This window comes from Oreochromis niloticus, linkage group LG9 (assembly GCF_001858045.2).
Source record: "Oreochromis niloticus isolate F11D_XX linkage group LG9, O_niloticus_UMD_NMBU, whole genome shotgun sequence".
Lineage (NCBI taxonomy): Eukaryota > Metazoa > Chordata > Actinopteri > Cichliformes > Cichlidae > Oreochromis > Oreochromis niloticus.
The window spans coordinates 7,268,676-7,288,620 of record NC_031974.2 but is presented as its reverse complement, the minus strand read 5'-3'; the positions used below and the strand labels follow the sequence as shown (position 1 = coordinate 7,288,620).

At 39.0% G+C, this 19,945-nt stretch overlaps 1 pseudogene; it reads left to right on the top strand.

The window, feature by feature from the left end:
* The first annotated feature begins 205 nt into the window (after positions 1-205).
* LOC100710984 (uncharacterized) lies at positions 206-19,348 on the top strand (annotated as a pseudogene).
* Positions 19,349-19,945: the final 597 nt, after the last annotated feature.

The window sequence follows — 19,945 nt, the reverse complement described above, 5'->3', positions numbered from 1 at the left end:
AGAGGTTAATTACATGAATACTGTGAGCAGTTTATGATTAACTTGTTCCTCAGTGTGTCACAAAAAAGTATTTCAGACATTCAGATGAAGGGTGTGATTTTATCACATTAAGTACACTAACCTAGCATAAGTCACAAACCAGCTGGGTCAGATGTCATGTGACGTCACATAGTATTTACTCACCTTTTAAATGCTCAGGTGAAACACAGCAGGAGAATGGCCGGGATCAAGTGTATCGTGTTTTTGGTGGTCCTGACTTTTCAGTGGACTTTTATAAGAGGAGGTGAGTAGAAAATGTAATGCAGTCATTATGCAGTGAAGTAGGAATATGGCTTAAACAATGTTTGAGTGTATAATAGTGAGTTTGTCTTCTATACCAACAGTGAGGATTTAATTAAACCGATGTGGAAGCAGATTTCTTTTCTCATGTATTAATCACATATTTTAATCATATCACATTAGTGATAGTGATGGTACTTTCTCACTTAGTTGTATGCATGTGAACTTCAAGTGGGCCTTGTGCTCTACACACACAGTGAGGCCATTGTAATGGGAGACGTTAAACAGATAGTGAGACTCCTGCTTATCAGGGATGTAAATCCTTACGTGACAGCCAAGCAGAAAACAACGTCATAATTCTCTCTGTGAGGGAGAAGGTCCCTGTGAGAGGGCCAACATGTAAGAGTTTGTGGAATGTTCTTTGTCTGTGTCTCTGCGTATGAAGGTGCAATGGCGGCGGCCACAGTTCAGAGATCACCCTAGTATTGGTTGGGATGGTTCGCAATGCGGAGAGAATATCCTAATATCTTAATATCTTAATTGTGGGTGACATAGTTATTGTGAAATAAAGCTGTCAATGTTTGAGGTTTGACATTTCTGACAACATACTTCAGTTTGCTACTGTGTTGTGTTTTCTTATTTCAGAGATTTCTTTTTTTATTTTCATGTTTCTTTGCATGACTTTATTTAAATATGTTTTTATGTCTCAATGTGGAAGCCTTTAAAACATGCATATATGACTAGTCTATGTATCAGGTATCTTTGTTATTGATCGTATTTAGCAATTGTTCCAAATTTACACTAATTTAATAATAACACCATTAAATTATAAATTCTATTTTACCAGATTTATTTTGGATTTGCTCTTAACAGCACTACAAATAAGTAACTTTGTGCTATTTCGTGTTTCACCAAACTCTTTCTGTAGCATCCTCTGGTATGTGGACATGGTGTCTGCATCTTAGCCAAACTCTCTCTAAAAATCTTATTTTTTATCTTTCTTTGACAATGAATTGAGGGGCAGCACAAAAGTTTACTATGAGATAAATAATCATAGAATAATATGAATAACATAAAGCCAGAAAATGACCAAAATGGTCAGAATTTTCTTTCTTCCTGATATTTTTATTTTGATCTTGTGCTCAGAGCTTGTCCCTGCTAATGCTGCTAAGAGCTTAGATTCTGGGCAGTGATCCTCCCCAAGACAGATAACTGGTTTCAGCAGATCCCAGGAACAACATCCAAGATTTCTGTACAGAAATCCTAGGAAAAGTAGACATACTCTGCAGGACCTTGAAGCTCCCAGGCCTCTGGTGGAGGACTTGAGCTTGGAGGATAAAGGCTACCCACAGGGCGATTGTTTTTTTTGTTTTTTTTTTTTGGGGGGGTTATTTTGGTTTTTGGTTTTTTTCTAGATATATAATAGATATTACTTTAACTTTATTTACAAAGTTTAAAAAATTACCATGTCAGGTTAAGTGTCAAAATAACTGCTTTATTCGGTGGGATAAATTATATTGAATTAAACATTATATATAACTCACATTACACATGGTTTTATTTCTCATAATGTTGAAAGCTTCAAAACATGCATATGTGGCAAATGTTTGAGGTGTGTGATCATCATTAATCGTTATTGTGTATATTTTTAGTTTCTCATTTATCAGCTGTAAATTAGTTCAATTCTGCTTTCAGTGTCCTTTATTTTCATAACCTTGTACTTCAGGTTTTCAGGTGTTCAAGCCTGAATGAAGTCTGTTAGAGTTCTTTTGTAAAAACTGCAAAAATTCATCCACGCTGACTTCTTTGATGAATGATATTTTGAATGCATTTTTCCTTCAACAGTGAAAACCTTTTATTTACAGTATACACATTTTGGTGTATACTCTAGATAATTATATTATAATATAAAACACAATGATGCAAAATTGGAATTAAAAAGTTAAACATATAAAAATGGAACCCAAAACTCTATTAATAATGATCAGGCTCACTAGAATAATGAAACATAAAAGCATCAAAATTAATAAATCAAATTAAAAACAATCCAAACTTCCAACTCCATAATAAAGGAAAACCTAATAAGAAACACACTCAGATACGTAAAGACACACGATTTGATCGTGTGTCTTTACGTGTTATTGCAGATACTGAAGTGTCCTGCAGTTTCATGGAGAACTGCATGTTGCCGTGCAGCTATGGTGGCACTGCTGTAGTCATCCACTGGCATCAGGTATCAGCAGGAGACATTACTGTCCACTCATTCTACCACAACCAAGAACAGCTGAAAGATCAGAACCAGCGCTTCAGAGGCAGGACATCACTGTTCAGTGACCAGATCTCCACAGGAAACGCCTCACTGCAGCTGACAAAGGTGGAGGTTCAGGATGAAGGCAAATACAAGTGCTACATCAGCACTGACGGAGAAAGTCAATCGTCATTCATTAACCTTAAGATACGTGGTAAGAGACATATAATTTATTCATTCAATAAATTTGTCTCCCCTGTTAGTATCCTTTTTTCTGTTTTTATTTACTGCAAATGTGTCACAGTAATACTTAATACTTACTCAATGAAAGGTTGATTCAAAATACTACACAGAACTTTAATAGGTTTAAAAAAAATATTAAATCTAAATCTTTGTTGTTGTAACACTTGATCATATTTCTGTATAAACACGTGTCACACCAAAAATTGATGAAGCTGACCTAAAATATGTGAACATAACACCTGCTCCTTTTCTTTCTTTTGCAGCTCCTGTCAAAAAAAGTCAACATTCAGCAGGTAGGAAACATCATCACCTGCAGGTCAGAGAGGATCTACCCTGAGCCTGAACTCACCTGGTCCACCAGTCCTTCATCCAACATAACTTCTAACACCACCACCATAGTCCGGCAGACTGAACAGCTTGTTTACAACATCAGCAGTTCTTTGATTGTTTCAGACAGTGAGACCGATCAGGACCACAGCTGCACCATCAGCACTCCCAGAAACAGAAAGAGAGCAACTTTATTTAAACCAGATAAGAATGTAAAAAAAAGTGTTTGTTTTTTATTAAAGACATATTATCCAATAAACTATGATGATGTTAAATTAACCTTAAAAAAGTATTAAAATGATATTAGAAATAATAATCAGTTCATCAGTTTAACCAGTTATAAAAGTTCAATTTAGAGTCATTTTACCAAAGGTTGAGATTGACAATATGGTCACGTAAATTTTATAATTTGAACTCTATGGATCTAGGTCTTTATGTTAGGAAAACCACCCAATCCAGCTTCTCAAACCTTTGCAAAGATGATCCCAAAAGCACCAGTGATGGTGTTGTGTTTGTTTTATTCTGGGCAAACTAGACATTAGTTTTCTTTCATACCTAAATTTGGTTGATTGGTCCTCCAATCTCTTGATTGTAAAAGATTGGAGATCCTGTTGTAAAAGCATATGTGGTTTTAATATTACATTGGATTTAAAATGTGCTTATCCTGTTCATGTACATCTATGAGTAATGTTTTTTTTTCTTGAAGTTATGCTTCCTAGTGTGTTGCATGATGGGCCCTTTTGTATGAACCCAGTGATTGTTCCTACTAAATGAGACATTATGCTTGTGCACTGGTTGGTACATCCACTTCTTAGCAGGAGAGCTGAGGATGTTAATCAATAGGTTGTGTGAGCTTTCAGGTGTGTGAATAGGTAGTTTTCTTTCACTTTTCTACAAATTCATATGTAAAGGGACATTTTTTTAATAATCCCGAGAAGATAACTTTTCACCTTTCACATTTGAATCCCAGTGTTGTTCACACAAACATACTTAATATACAGAGTTTCTCTGATGTGTACTGGTTTTGTACCCCCAGCCCTAAAATACATTACATGGCTTAAAAACTTGACTTTGAAGGGGTCCTGCAGGCATCCTATTCAGGTGCCTGTATCACCTTATTTGATTTCATTCAGCGAAAAGGAGTAGTAGCTCTAAACTGAGCCCCTTCCACATTAGTAAGCTCAACACCCCATCTCTAAGACTGGGCCCAGATGTGCTGAGGAAACTCATTTATGTGTAATTTTAGTCTGTCAGTCGTTACTCACAGATCAGCCTGTAAATCAACAGTTTTCCTTTCACACTCAGCTTTCTCTTCACCACAACACACCACTACAGTAGCTTCTTAGATTGACTCAACATGACCCATTTTTTAGGGTTTCTCCATTAGGTGGCAGTACCTGCTGCGTTTTTAATACCTACTCAGCTGAGGTACGAAACAACTTGAGTTAATGAGAAAATGTGACGTCAACACTGCATGCCACCGACAGGCCAGGCAATGATCTCACTCAATGAGTCACGAGACCTACTCCTTCACAAGAATCAATCTTGCTGTTTTTGATACCCCACAACAAGCTGTCCAAAAACCAACACTGCTGCACGCTGCTTTCTCTGGCTCTCTATCATCAGCCTGAGTCTGACAAAAGCCAAAGACTAAGTAGCAGGTATACCGGGGCTTTAATGCGTCCAATGTTGTTGTCTGTGAGTCACAAACAAATAACAGCACAGGACCTTCAGGCCATCTTGTTACAATGACCCCAACCACACTGATGTGGTACTCAACTGTAAAGGAAAACAACCAAGACTGATGCAAGCCTCTTTGAGTTGATTAGGGAATCATGGAATAGATCCAATCTGTCAGTCTTCCACTTGACACTTCCCACACTTAGTTAAACTCCTCTACTTGGGTTAGAAACTAAACTTCACACTCAACTCAGCCCAATGTGAGGTCACTACCTTAGGACACCAAGCAATGCTCAAAAGCAAAAAACAGAGATAAGATCCTGAGTCCACACATTTACTTCACTTTGAGATTCCACAAAATTATGAATTACTATATTTGACAAGGGACAGCCCTGGTGGAGACCAGTGCCCACCAATAAATAAGTCTGACAAACAAAACTACAGTTGTACAGGGACCAAAAACAAAAACAAAAAAACTAAAGCATACTACAAGTAGTGATAGCACACAAATTTGCCTCATGTTTGCTCAGAGCAGGAGGAGCAACAGCTGGTACTTTGCTGTCTTGTATTTTTTCTAAAGCACTATAAATCCAGGAAATGGGGGAATGTTGCACATTATACTTATGATCCAGATGACAAAGTTATCCAAAGTTTTTACTTATTCCCTAATCAATGTTTCTGTTTCATTATTTCAGCTTCTGTCTTTCGGTCAAACACTGAAACAACCATCCCCTGCCCTCCCTCTGATGCTCCCTTCTCATACCTTATTTGGAGATTCAACCACAGTCAGTCCATTGTGACCAGGAGTGGGGCTGACATCTCCTACACAGTCTATGCAGGGTGGGAGCAGCACGTGAAGCAGGTCTCAGAGTCAGGAAGCATCACATTACAGGACCTTACTGCAGATCATGAGGGGATATACACATGTGAACTCAGTGATGCTGAGGAGACGAAAGTGTCTGAGAATGAAATCATGATGATGACGACAGATCAAGGTGAGGTACCATAAGTTTGATTTTCAAAAACTGTCTGCAAGTTAATTTAGTCAATTTAATGTAAAGCTGCATAAAACTGAAGAGTTTTTTTAAATATCAAAAAGCAACAAAGAAGAATGATGGGACTCAGAATTCAACCCATCTAGGAGTCATCGCAGCAGCGATTCTTTGCTCTACAGCATTATTATGCCTGATCCTGTACAGCAAGTGCAAATAAAAAAGGTAAAATTGAATTCTGGCTGAACTTTTTATTTTTAATTTTTAATGTTTGCACTGATAGACTCAGGCAGTCTATAGACCAAACCCAGAGTACAGAAAAGGCATTTTAATGAATTACTGCAATGTATGAATGACAGCATATGAACTAATATGTTAGATCAAACTATTGTTGCCATAAAATTACAACATTTTGTTTTGGGGTTTGATTTTGTTTTGTTTTTTACAAAAGCCTAATTAACTGCTGTCTCATCTAACAGATGAAGTGTCAGACTGAAGCTCCAGGAGATCAAAGGTATGAAAAATTCAGTGACAGTAGAACAGGAAAACAAAATCAAGTCATTTCTGATTGATGTTATAGCTTAGTTTGGTCTGCAGATTGTTTTCAATGATAAACATGTTTTTGACACACATTTTAAAATCAACATCTGACACCAACCAACCAGCTTCCAGCTAATGCCATTTGTCAAGTAACAATTCCAATTAAGACAAATGGTACTGTGTTACTAACACATGTAAGTGGGGTTTTTTTCTGTACAGCTTGTGTATAGTTATGGAAATAGACTCCTGCTGCCCCCCACCTCCCCCCAACCCCCCTTCACACAATAAACTAAGTTAAAAATTACTTAGTAAAAAAATTGTGTAGATGTTGTAATAATAGCATTAAAGTTTTCATAGCTCTAAATAGCATGAGGATGAAGCCTATATTTAAACACAAGACTTTTAGTTAGAGAAACACTTGGTCTTTAGTAGCGACAAATGTCTGCCTGTACTTATTGCTTCTCTCTGTCCTGCATGTCCTTTTCTTTGCCTCTAGAATTTTGAGATAATTTGGATGGTGGTTATTCCAAGATAAATCTTCTCCTGGAATAATTTTGCTACTATGGCTTTTTAAATTTCATTATTTGATTTCATGTATTATTTATATTGTTATTGTTTTTAATCCACAAAGCTGGTGTCACGTGATGCTGGAAGTGCTAGCCTCTTTGTTTTTCTTCTTCCTCTTTCATTGTGTGAAATGTAACAGTAACATGAGCAGGGTCTCCTCTACTGTGTTTTGGTGGATTATAATCTCTGTGTGGATGTTGATGACTCCCAGAGGAGGTAAGAGAATAAGAACATTTAGGAACAACTTTCATTTAAACAGTAAAACGGTGTGCAGAAAGATAGTCTTTTATTAATTTAATGCATGACCACAAGCCCAGGGCTGGACTGGCCATTGCATACCAGGCATATGCCCGGTGGGCCGCTCTCGTTAATTTTTCATTTTTATGGGCCGATGGGGTTTTATTTCTTTTCTTTTTTTTACGGTATAAATGAATGGTGTCAGATTGGCCAGTTGGTCATGATCGACTCTGGGCTGGAACAACTACAGCCAACTTTAAAGTTGAGGTGAAAAAGAACACGATTCGTCCCGTACTACTTCTGCTAGAAAGTTGCCCAGAAAGAGGAAACCAGCAGATGTCGCGTTAAACAACAGCAGCACGTTTAAGCTTGATCAGCTGTTGTTAGCATTTATTTAATATTAATTTCTAGTATCAGCTGATGTTTGCTGGAGCCACAGCTGTAAAAGCTGCTAGTCATGATGGTTTGTATATCTGGTGAGAGGGAAACATGAAGATGAAACCAGGAGATGTCCTTACTGAATCATCAGAGCTGAACAGGTGATGGAGAAACAGGTTTACCTTTTAGGTGACATGAATGAGTTGAAGGGAAGTTATGAACTGTTTCTGAGAGACAAATAACACCAGCATCCTTTTCTATGTAGCTGACAGCTGGTAACTGTGCAGGGGCGGGTCTAGCAAAGTGTTGCCAGGGGGCCAGGTAGGGCATTAACAGGGAGAGGGGGGCACAAAGAAATACTTTTCTTTCTTATTCTCATTTAAAAATGTCTAGTTTATAATTAACATTATCTGATGTAAAATGTATAGAAATCCATTATTGTATTCAGTAAATATTAAGTCTAGTATATATCCTAGTAAGTTATTGTATTCTCTCCTTTGGGAAGGGACCATCTGTGCAGTCTGCAATTCTGCTGAAGAAAGATGTTGAATCTATTTAATTACTAGAGAAAAATAATAGATTTATAGATTATACCTTTATAGATTTATAGAAACCCTTTGAAATGTATTTATTTATTTTAAACTTGAGTGGATTACTGCTGAGAATATGAGACAGACATTATACTAATCCACTGAATATACTGTAAATACAATTTAACGATAACATGTTAACATACATCATAACGTATAATGCTATAACATTAATTTTCCTTTTTTGAGTTTTGTTTTTCATTAATTTTCTTTGGGGTGGGGTGGGGTGTGGTGGTGGTGGTGGGGTTATCAGTGTAATTTTGAAATTGACTGATTGTTTTGGCAGTCTGGGAATCAACACATTCAGGAGATGTGACATGAAACCTTAGATGTGTGGCCACTAAAACTAATAAAGAGGCTTTAAAAAAGGTTGTTTTGAACTGGATCCTTTATTGTTATTATTCCCTGTACTTTTATTAAGTCAACAATTAAATTTTTTCTTACGACTGTGTATTTCACTGAAATCAAAAGTAAAAAAAAAATCTATCCTGCCTTTCCAAGGGTTGTCTTGTTGTTACCTCGCCACAGCACCTGTTGTCACTTTAATTTGCACCAAAGCAGGCAAAAGGGATTCACTGTCACGGACTGCCGGGGCAGACCGAGTGTGTGGAGGACTCAGGTGCGGACACAGGCGAGGACAAGAAACTGAGTTCGAACGAAATGCGAGCCTTTATTGTGGCTGGTGACAAGGAGTGAAAACAAGGCAGAAGCGCAGTGACAAAACTAAACTATAACTAAACTGGGAAAGTGATACTAGGATAAACTAGGAAGACACAGGAAACCATAACTATGAATACAAAGGCTGGCTGAGACAACATGGAGGGTGGGAACACAGACGACGCGACACAGACTGCATGAAACACAGACTAAATACACATGAGGGATGATCAGGGGAAGTGGCCACACATGGGAGCACAGCTGACACACATGAACCTAACGACAGGACAGGAGAAGTGAAACTAAATACACTGGCATTGAATATAGACTTTCAAAGTAAAACAGGAAACATGGAGATTAGACATTGAGATAAAACATGACATGAACTTAACATAACTGCATAGACAAGAAACGTAGATGCAGAAACCAGGAAGACTGAGTGCAGGGGGAGATGACATAAGGGAACAAGACTAAATTGCAATCTAGAAATAAACAAGGTGAACTAAGCTAAGGCACAAAAGAATACAAAAGATACATAAACTCAAACACTGGGTCGCTCGACCCAGGACCATGACATTCACAACAGTTTTTGCTTAATAACTGAACAGATATAACTCAAATATGAAAGCAGTAATATTATTTCTTCTTTTTATATGTAGGTCTGATTACGTCTCACTAATGTAATATTTACCTGATGTTTCAGATACTGAGGTTTCCTGTGTTTTGATGGAGAAATGCATGCTGCCATGCAGTTCCCAGGATGTCACTCAAATTATCATTCACTGGTTAAAGACATCAGGAGACATTCATGTCCACTCATTCTATGACAACCAAGACCAGCATGGACATCAGGACCAGAGATTCAGAGACAGGACCTCTCTGTTCAAGGACCAGATCTCCAAAGGAAACGTCTCACTCCAGCTGGCAGGGGTCAAGGTTCAGGATGGGGGCAGATACAAGTGCCACATCAGCACCCTTCAAGGAAATAGAGACTCATTTATCAACCTAAATGTTAACGGTATAAAAAACACCGAATATGCAGAGAATACAGACACGTCAGAAGGAAAGAATAAACAGCCACAAATTTCATAGTCTTAAAGTTTGAGAGGATGGAGTTTTGTGCTATTAGCTAACCTGATTAGCTAACTGTGAATGCAACACAAACACACAGGTTTGCTGATAATAATGTTAACATTTTATTTAAAACCTAGGTTTTAATGTAAATGTATGCTTAAATGTTGGAAACTGGATCCTTGTATGTCTGATGTATTATTATAAATATTTTTTTACAGCTCCAGTCCAAAAAGTCAACATTCAGCAAATAGGAAACCAGATGACCTGCAGCTCAGAGGGAATCTACCCTAAACCTAATCTCACCTGGACCACCAGCCCTCCATCCAACATGTCCCTCCAGTATAAAACCACAGCCCAGGAGACTCAACAGCTTCTTTACAACATCAACAGTTCTCTGATGGTGTCAGAGAGAGTTAAAGATCTGGACTACAGCTGCACTATCAGCACACACAGAAACAGGAAGCGAGCCACTTTGAGTCGAGCATGTGAGTATTTCATGTAAGAAGGAAACTTAAAAAATGGAGAAGCACTGCTTCCTAAGAGAAGCAACAAAACAGAATTTTCTTTTGAGAGGTCAGAATGATTAGTTTCATTTTAAGTTACTTGCTTATAAATAAGAACATTAATTTTTCATGCTCCCTGATCCAGAGGAACAATGAATTGGTAGCAGTTTTGAACAATTTTGTGCTCAAGGCACAACAGCGGGTAAAAATTTCAACACATACATATATAAATAACTGCTTCAAAACATCGTGTCATGTGACAGTTCTGAGTAATGCTTCTTTTTACACAAGTGCCACCACTTCTGCTTTCACATACTTTGCTCTTGAGCCCTGTTAGTGACCAAATGCACTGTTTGGCAACTACTGCATGAGAATATAATACTCCAGAATGGAGCGATGCTGACATTCAGCACATTGTAATGTGAAGAAGCAGTGAAGTGAGAAATGGTGGTTTTATTAGAAAATTACAGCGGTTTGAGTCCTTAACTATAAATTTAAATACATTAACCCTTTCAGGTTGTGGGTGATGATGACCCTGGCACCAACTCTAGAAGAAATTAGAATGTGTATTTGTGGTGCTTATTAAATTTATTAAATAATATAATCATTCTGTCAGACACACATTGTTGGGTTTGTTGTGTGGCATGCAGAGTTTGGACCCAAAGGCAGGACCTGAACACAAAGAGATAACTAAAGGAGGCAGCTTTTATTTGCTGAAGCAAAATTAGAACATGAAAAACAAGAAAACAAAACCTAACACTTCAAACTGGGAAATGAAAAACAATACATTAGGAAACTAGAAATCTGGGAACTAGGAGCAGGGAGGAAACCGAGCCGGCGTGTGTGGGGGGGTGGGGGGGAGGGGGACATCAGCACGGACAACACAACAAGAAGCAGAGGAAGACCGAGGACGTAAATACACAGAGGATAATGAGTGGGTGGGAAACAGGTGGGAACACAGCTGGAAGTAATCAATAACAAGGAGACAAGGAGGAAGCAAAACTGAATACACTGAACCCAGGATGAGATACTGTCAAAATAAAACAAGAAACACACTGAGAACACAGTACTAGAAATACAAATGACTAAACAAAGAAGAGCAAGGAAACTGAACCATGAAAAGCACTAAATCAAAGAATATTAATGAAACCCGAAAACATATAAACACTGTGTCACACATCCAGGACCATGACACACATGAAAAACTATTTACATGTTTATCCAAACATGTTTTTCTCCAAAATCCAGGCTTAGGTAGGATTAGGGTTCAAACATCTACACCAGGCTCAGTATTCATCTGTGGTTCAAAGCAAAGTCATTCACAGAATTTCTGACCTTTCAGGACTACACATATATATATATATATATATATATATACATACATATATATATATATATATATATATATATATATATATATATATATATATATATATATATATCTACATAAACTTAAACAACATGCTAGAATTCCATTAATGTTTGGAGTTTGGATGTCGTAAGATACTTTATTTCAGTGGGTTTTACTCCTTAAAAACGTGTATTTGCTTCTGTGTTATTTCAGCTTCAGTTATCAGTAGCTACACTGGAACAACGCTCCCCTGCTCGTCCTCAAACATTTCTCTGAGAAAACTCCTTTGGAGATTCAACCACAGTCAGATCATCCTAACAAAGACTGGGTCTGATGCTAACTACACAGTGTCAGGGAGGTGGAAGCAGCATGTGAGAGGTGTGTCAGAGTCAGGCAGCCTCACACTGCAGGACTTATCTGCTGATCAGGAGGGAACATACACGTGTGATCTCAGTGATGCTTCGGAGACAATAACGACTAATATCTTTGTGAAGCTAAATCAAGGTAAGATTAATTAGGAATTTGTAACTTATATGAGAAAAAGCTGTTATCACCTGTTATTACATGTGTAACTTGCAAAAACAAATAAATCAAAAACATATTAGGAAATCCAGAAAAAAATAATTAGTGTCTCACCTTTAAGGGAAATCTACCAATACTGAAAGTGCCATAGGATGGGTGTTTGCAGTGGTTCTGGTTGGAGCAGCAGTAGCTGGTTTGGTATTGCTCTGTAAAAAGAAAAGAGGTAAAAGGACATTAGTATTAATATACTGTACTTGTTTGTGGCGTGCATGTGCAGTTGCTTGTTCCCCTTTGACCTAGCACTTTCTCTTGTTCATGTGACCACATGGCCCTCTTTGTTTAATGTGATGATTTAATTAAGTTTATTTTTTGGTATTTGTGAGTATGAGTCTATTATACTGCATTTCGTTGCCTTGTACCTGTGACATGTGCAATGACAATAAAGTTGAATTCTATTCTATTCTATTATAAAAACAAAAATAAAGCCTCCACATGGAACCAGTGGGTCCAGCCAGCACAGAAACCTGAAGTTAATGCCTGGACATAGAATAGAATAGCCCTATATTTAATTCTACAGTCGTGGCCAAAAGTTTTGAGAATTACATAAATATTGGAAATTTGAAAAGTTGCTGCTTAAGTTTTTATAATAGCATTTTGCATACACTCCAGAATGTTATGAAGAGTGATCAGATGAATTGCATCGTCCTTCTTTGCCATGAAAGTTAACTTAATCCCAAAAAAACCTTACCACTGCATTTCATTGCTGTCATTAAAGGACCTGCTGAGACCATTTCAGTAATCGTCTTCTTAACTCAGCACAAGGCTGGAGATCATCATGTCAGGCTGATTGTGTTAGAATGGCAGACCTGACATGTTAAATGGAGGGTGATGCTTGAAATCATTGTTCTTCCATTGTTAACCTGCAAAGCAACGCGTGCAGCCATCATTGCGTTGCATAAAAATGGTTTTACAGGCAAGAATATTGTGGCTACTAAGATTGCACCTAAATCAACAATTTATAGGATCATCAAGAACTTCAAGGAAAGGAAAGTCCGTTGGGCATCTGTCTTTGCCTTTAGACAATAATTCTGATGGCAAAAGAGCCAAACGGGACAGGCAGAAAAAAAAAAAAAAAAAAAAAAAAGAACTTCAAGGAAAGACATTCAATTCTTGATAAGAAGGCTTCAGCACATCCAAGAAAGTCCAGCGAGCACCAGGATTGTCTCCTAAAGAGGATTCAGCTGTGTGATCGGAGTGTCACCAGTGCAGAGCGTGCTCAGGAATGGCAACAGGCAGGTGTGAGCACATCTGCACGCACAGTGAGGTGAAGACTTTTGGAAGATGGCCTGGTGTCAAGAAGGCAGCAAAGAAGCCCCTTCTCTCCAAAAAACCCATCAGGGACAGATTGATCTTCTGCAGAAAGTTTGGTGAATGGACTGCTGAGGACTGGGGCAAAGTCATATTCTCAGATGACACCTCTTTCTGATTGTTTGGGGCATCTGGAAAAAGGCTTGTCCGGAGAAGAAAAGGTGAGCGCTACCATCAGTCCTGTGTCATGCCAACAGTAAAGCATCCTGAGACCATTCATGTGTGGGGTTGCTTCTCATCCAAGGGAGTGGGCTCACTCACAATTTTGCCCAAAAACACAGCCATGAATAAAGAATGGTACCAGAACAGCCTCCAACAGCAACTTCTTCCAACAATCCAACAACAGTTTGGTGAAGAACAATGCATTTTCCAGCACGATGGAGCACCGTGCCATAAGGCAAAAGTGATGACTAAGTGGCTCGGAGACCAAAATGTTGAAATTTTGGGTCCGTGGCCTGGAAACTCCTCAGATCTTAATCCCATTGAGAACTTGTGGTCAATCCTCAAGAGGCGGGTGGACAAACAAAACCCCACTAATTCTGACAAACTCTAAGAAGTGATTATGACAGATTGGGTTGCTATCAGTCAGGATTTGACCCAGAAGGTGATTGAGAGCATGCTCTGTTGAATTGCAGAGGTCCTGAAAAAGTAGGGCCAACACTGCAAATACTGACTCTTTGCATAAATGTCATGTAATTGTCGATAAAAGCCTTTGACACGTACGAAGTGCTTGTAATTATATTTCAGTTCATCACAGAAACAACTGACAACAAAGATCTAAAAGCAGTTTAGCAGCAAACTTTGTGAAAACTAATATTTGTGTCATTCTCAAAACTTTTGGCCACGACTGTACTGGTCCTTATCGGTGGAAATTATGGGTGCTCCACGCCAACTGTGCAGGGATAAAATATAAATAGACAACAGGAATAAATGAAATAACAGGAGAAATATATACAATGAAGTGGAATATATACAAACTTCTATCAGTTCCTGATGACTGAAAGTGATCAGTACGTTGCAGGAAGATGGAACGAAAAGGCAGAAAAAACACAAACAACATACAAAGGTGCACAGTAGTTCGGAGTGCTGTGCCGCTGCTTATGTCCGTACACTTCTACAGTAGAGGCTACTGTAGTGGCGCTGTAGTTTACTGCTTATGTCTCATTTGTTAAAACAGCTCATTCTCTTATGAAAAAATGCCACAACATTACGGACATTGGTATTTGGAAATGCATGGTGGTAAATAAAAAGTTATTTTGTCACAGTTTGATTTACGTAGTTCCGTTTTCAAATTCACTTTAGGGCATATGTGTTATATCTCACAAGAGGAAATTTCACAAATGTCAACTCAGGAAGTTTCTGTCTTGACCATGATAAGCAAGCTTGCTTCATTTTAGTCACGCTCCTAACAGTTGTCCTCCTCCCCCTCTGCTGAGCGCTGAAGTGGAAGTTCCTGAGCACATGATTGCCAAGTCATCTTTTAGAAGGTTAAAATATATTCAACCTTAATGTTGTAACAATAGCTGTGAGCAGTAGCGGTTTTAGATACGGGCGACACGGGCGGTTGCCCGGGGCGGCATCGTGATGGGGGGCGGCATCACGGGCATCGGCAAAAAAAAAAAAAAAAAAAAATGCTCGTACTCATGCTGCCCCGACGGCAGCCAGGGCATATTGGGAATGGCATAGGCACCGATCGGTTTTCTATCGCCCATTTGCTGGGAGTAAGGGCGCCCTCCGTTTGCGAGGTGCGCCTGCTGCTTGCGGCACAGGGAGGAGAGGGCGGGGCGGCGGGGGATTCTCTGGCTGGCTGGAGCAGCATCTAATAACCAACTCGCAAAATAAAACAAAATAAAAACAAACCAACAAACACGAAAACACCAGACATTATGATACAGAGTTATAATTTGCACCGATGTTTTTTCGAAATTCTATACACGAAAACTGAGCGCGAGAGCCCTCGGTGCGCCTGCGCGCTGCTGAAGTCAAAGTAAACTTTATTGTCATCTCCGCTACATACAGTCCAGTATATAGAGAGACGAGACGACGAGGCTCCAGTTACAGCAGTGCAAATAAACGAACAATAAATATAAGAAGAGTAAGAAAATAAATATACACTTTAGGACTCGGAGTAAAGGGATCAATAACAATTTAAAATTTATAATTTACAGTTTGATGATTTAAAGTCTCACACATAACCCGTCGAAAGGGGACGGAGACCTGCTGCTTCCAAATAGAGCACATTTCATTCATAATGTTGTAAATCCAAGCCCATTATGTATTCATGATTTGAATCCTGGGTTGTGTGAAATCCCAGAAATGCACCCTAGACAAAGTTAATCTGTGATCTAAGGTGTAGGTCTGTTAGGTTATGTCGTGGTGATCCTCGGGTTGGGGGATGGGTGTTCATACTGGCGTGCAAAATTAAAACCAATGGAAGATGGACAAGAAAAGTTCAAAGCCATCAGGTGCTCAGTTTAGAAAAAATAGAAAAGAAGAGGAGGAGAAACGAGCAAAAGATACAGGTAAGCAGATGTGTCATTGGATAATGGCAGGTCATCCTGAAACAATCAGAATCAGAATACTTTATTAATCCCTAAGGAAATAATGTGGGTTACAGTTGCCCCAAGAAGAAATGGTAAAAATAGTAACAGTAACAGACTAAACTCCAAACAATACATTATGTTACAGATTTTAATATTAATTAGTCATTGTCAGTTGTTGATTTGTCCTGTTCTCATTGTATGACGAATTATGATGGCTGTTTGGTAGCTGTTTGCATACAATGCATACTCTCTCTCTCTTCATATGTGTGTGTGGACAACAGTTTTATGTTAATGTACAATCCTTAACATGTTTTGTGTGTGTGTGTGTGTGTGTGGGGGGGGGGGGCGCCAGAGGAGTGTTCGCCCAGGGCGCCAAACAGGCTAGGACCGCCACTGGCTGTGAGACATCCTTTAACACTTCTGCTATCAAATTGTTCCCTGGCCTGAAAATGAATGCAATTAGAGCAATCTAAATGCAGAAGGGTTTAGTATTATCATGAACATTCACTGAATTCAAATTGGGAAAAAGATTTGAATGTCATTTTATCAAAAGACTGAAACAGTGGTGCTGCTTTATACTGTCCCATTGAGAAATAAAGCATGCATAAAGTGTATGAAGGCTGCCAAATTACAAAGTGTCTGATTGTCAATAAATGCAGCTAAGCTATCAATTTGAAAATCCTTTGTCACCTTGTTGTTGAGTTATCATATTCACATAGTTGGATGTCCGCGCCTCCTGACACCTGAAAAATACTTTCAGACTGTCTTGAAGTGACTCTGGCAAACCGCTTAGTGATTCTGGAAGGGAAAGCATGTTCTCCACCTGTAGTGTTTATAGTGCAGGTGGAGCGCTGTTGAGTTCAGCTGAGGATGTTGTCCTCAGTCATAAAAGGATGCAGTGCCTACTCTTGGTCAGGGATGAGTTGCTGCACAAGTGGAGGAGTTTAAGTATCTCAGGGTGTTGTTCAGGAGTGAGTGGAGCGGGTGATGGACTGATGGATCGGTGCTGCGGCTGCTGTGATGTGGATGTAGGGAGAGCTCAGTGGAAAAGCGAAGCTCTTGATTTTACAGGTCAATCTGCATCTCTAACCTCATCTATGGTCACAAGCTTTAAGTAGTGATCAGAAGAATGAGATCATGGATACAAGCAGCAGAAATCAGCTTCCTCCAAAGGGTGGCTGGCCTCGCCCTTAGAGATAGGATGTGGAGTTTCGCCAGGGCATTGTTCAAGGCATGTCCCACCGGGAGGAGGCCTTGTGACAGACCGAGGGAGCCCTGGAGAGAGATCTCTCAGCCGGTCTGAGAGATATAATGCTGATTGTTAGATCCACAAAAAATTATTTTTGTTTGTTTATTTTAATTAACAAGAAATACAAAAAATAAATAAATTGACAAAATAAAATAATAGTGTTGGGTCTGCGCTTCAGCAGGCCCACTAGTTCAGAGACTTATCCCGCATGAAGAAAGCAAGACGAACAGCTTAACTGGTTTTTATTTGCTAGCAATGGGAGCCCGCTCGGTAGCACCTCTGCCCTCGGTGTCAGACCACTCCAAAGAACCAGCACCCCTGCAGCCTTTTATTCTGTGACCCAGTTTCACAAACACCCACTGTAAACCCCCCTGTGGTGCGTCATAAAACTAAGGCACTGAGTGTGTGTGTGTGTGTGTGTGTGTGCGTGTGTGTGTGTGTGTGTGTGTGTGTGTGTATGCATGTATGTGCAGTGTGAGAGTGTGTGTGGATGTGAGTGTTTTCGTGTGACTTCCTGCTGATCACATCTCCCCTCACCCTGTATATGGCTCAACCCTTTTTTAACAGTCTCACTATGCACAATCACAGGTGAGGACATAAAGAGCAGGAAGTAAAACATCCTCACTAAATAAGGACAGAGAATCTTCACATACTTTTTACTTTTGAAGGCAAATGCTATGCTATCATTTTTCTGTAAAGCAAATTTACCTGTGGGTATAAATAAAGTTACCTTACCTTACCTAGGATGTCTGCAGTCAAACACGATAGCTCCCCCCCCCCCCCTCACCATTCAACAGGCTGGGGAGGACCAAGGCTTACAAATTTAAGTAAAACAATGACAACATTTAACAATTTCAACCTAACAAATAGATACAACAATTAAACCCAAATGAAACCTCACATCAAACAAAAAGGGACATATGGTCACGTGAATGAGCAAAGATGCCAGGTCTGGAGGATTGAGCATGTGCTCATCCACATGCCCATGTACTTAACATTCACGCACACAAAACAAGTATATTACTACTGACATGCCTGCACTGCTGAATTGTGCATTGTGTTTATTATTTTATGGACGATGTCTTATGAATGCAAAATGTTTCTCAGGTCAACAAGAAAACCACAGAAGGTCAAAGTCTGTTAATAATGTGTAAGTATCCTAAACATTACAGAGGAGCTAACTTCCGTTTGCTCTGATCGTGTTCTAAAGTTGATATGTTATATTTGTAAAAATGAAATAAGTGAAATTAAATTTTCTGCTTATTTGGGTCAAAAATTAAAATGAACTGCAGATGTGCTGGAAGTAGAATTCATCAACATCCATCATATGGAAGCATAAAACGTGATATGAATATGTGAGAAAATCAAAGAGCTGGTTTGTTTGACTGACCTTTATATCAAATATTTTTTGTCTTCCTGTCGTTTAACAGAGATGCTGAATTGCAAGAACTCACTGAAGACGGTTCAACTCTGAGAAAAAGAAACCAAACAGAACCCGACCAGCCAACAACTGTTTAGGACAGTTGGGACCACATTAAAGGGAAAAAACAGAAGGATACTATTAATTTAAAAGAGTTAAATGTTAAATGTTGAAAGTAAAACTAAAATATTTTTCTTAAATAATGTCCAAATGTTGTAAATGTATTTGAAATACCTCAGTGAAAAGAAATTGAAATAATGGCTTGAAAACAAGTCAAAATTTTATTTCAGAGAAACATCAAAAATATTTAAAACGATCAATGCAAACACTGATAGCATTTCTTTATAACTGCAGTGTGTAGTGTAACAGTAATGCCTGCTCTCAGATTATGCTCCACATTTTCATTGTTAGAGTTTGTGTTGCAATACAAGAGAGCATCTCACACAGTGCTACGTGCAGGTGTAACCACCAGTTGTTCCAAAAATGTGACAGCTGCTTCCAGGTTTGAGTTTTTTTCCTTCTGAAGAGATATAATGTACTAATATTTCTCTCTATAATATCTCTCTCTATAACAGGGGTGGGCAATTCCAGGGCCCGAGGGCCGGTGTCCCTGCAGGTTTTACATGTGTCCTTGAACCAACACAGCTGATTTAAATGGCTAAATTAGCTCCTCAACATGTCCTGATGTTCTCCAGAGGCCTGGTAACGAACTAATCATGTGATTCAGGTGTGTTGACCCAAGGTGAGATCTAAAACCTGCAGGACACCGGCCCTCAGGGCCTGGAATTGCCAACCCCTGCTCTATAATGTACTAATATTTATTACTACACTGTATTTATGCACGAAAACAGATAATATTAAATACTAAAATACGGTTGGTGGCCAGTGCTCCCCCTCAGCTTCCTAGCAGATACACTGATGGTATCAATTTCAAAATCCTTGGCTACCTCTTTTTCGAGATGTCGCGCTCTGAGAGTCAAACTTTTCCGTGGTTTGTTCGAGGTGCACCTGGTGCATCTGTTGCACCCTCAGAGAGCCATGACTCCATTCTCCTTTTGGCAACTTTATTCTCCTCAGTTCAGGTTTGGAGGTTACAGGCAGCATAGCACATCATCAGCAAAACAATGCTCTCACATTTCACACACTGTTTTTCTTTTTTTTCCTGTGCCCACTGATG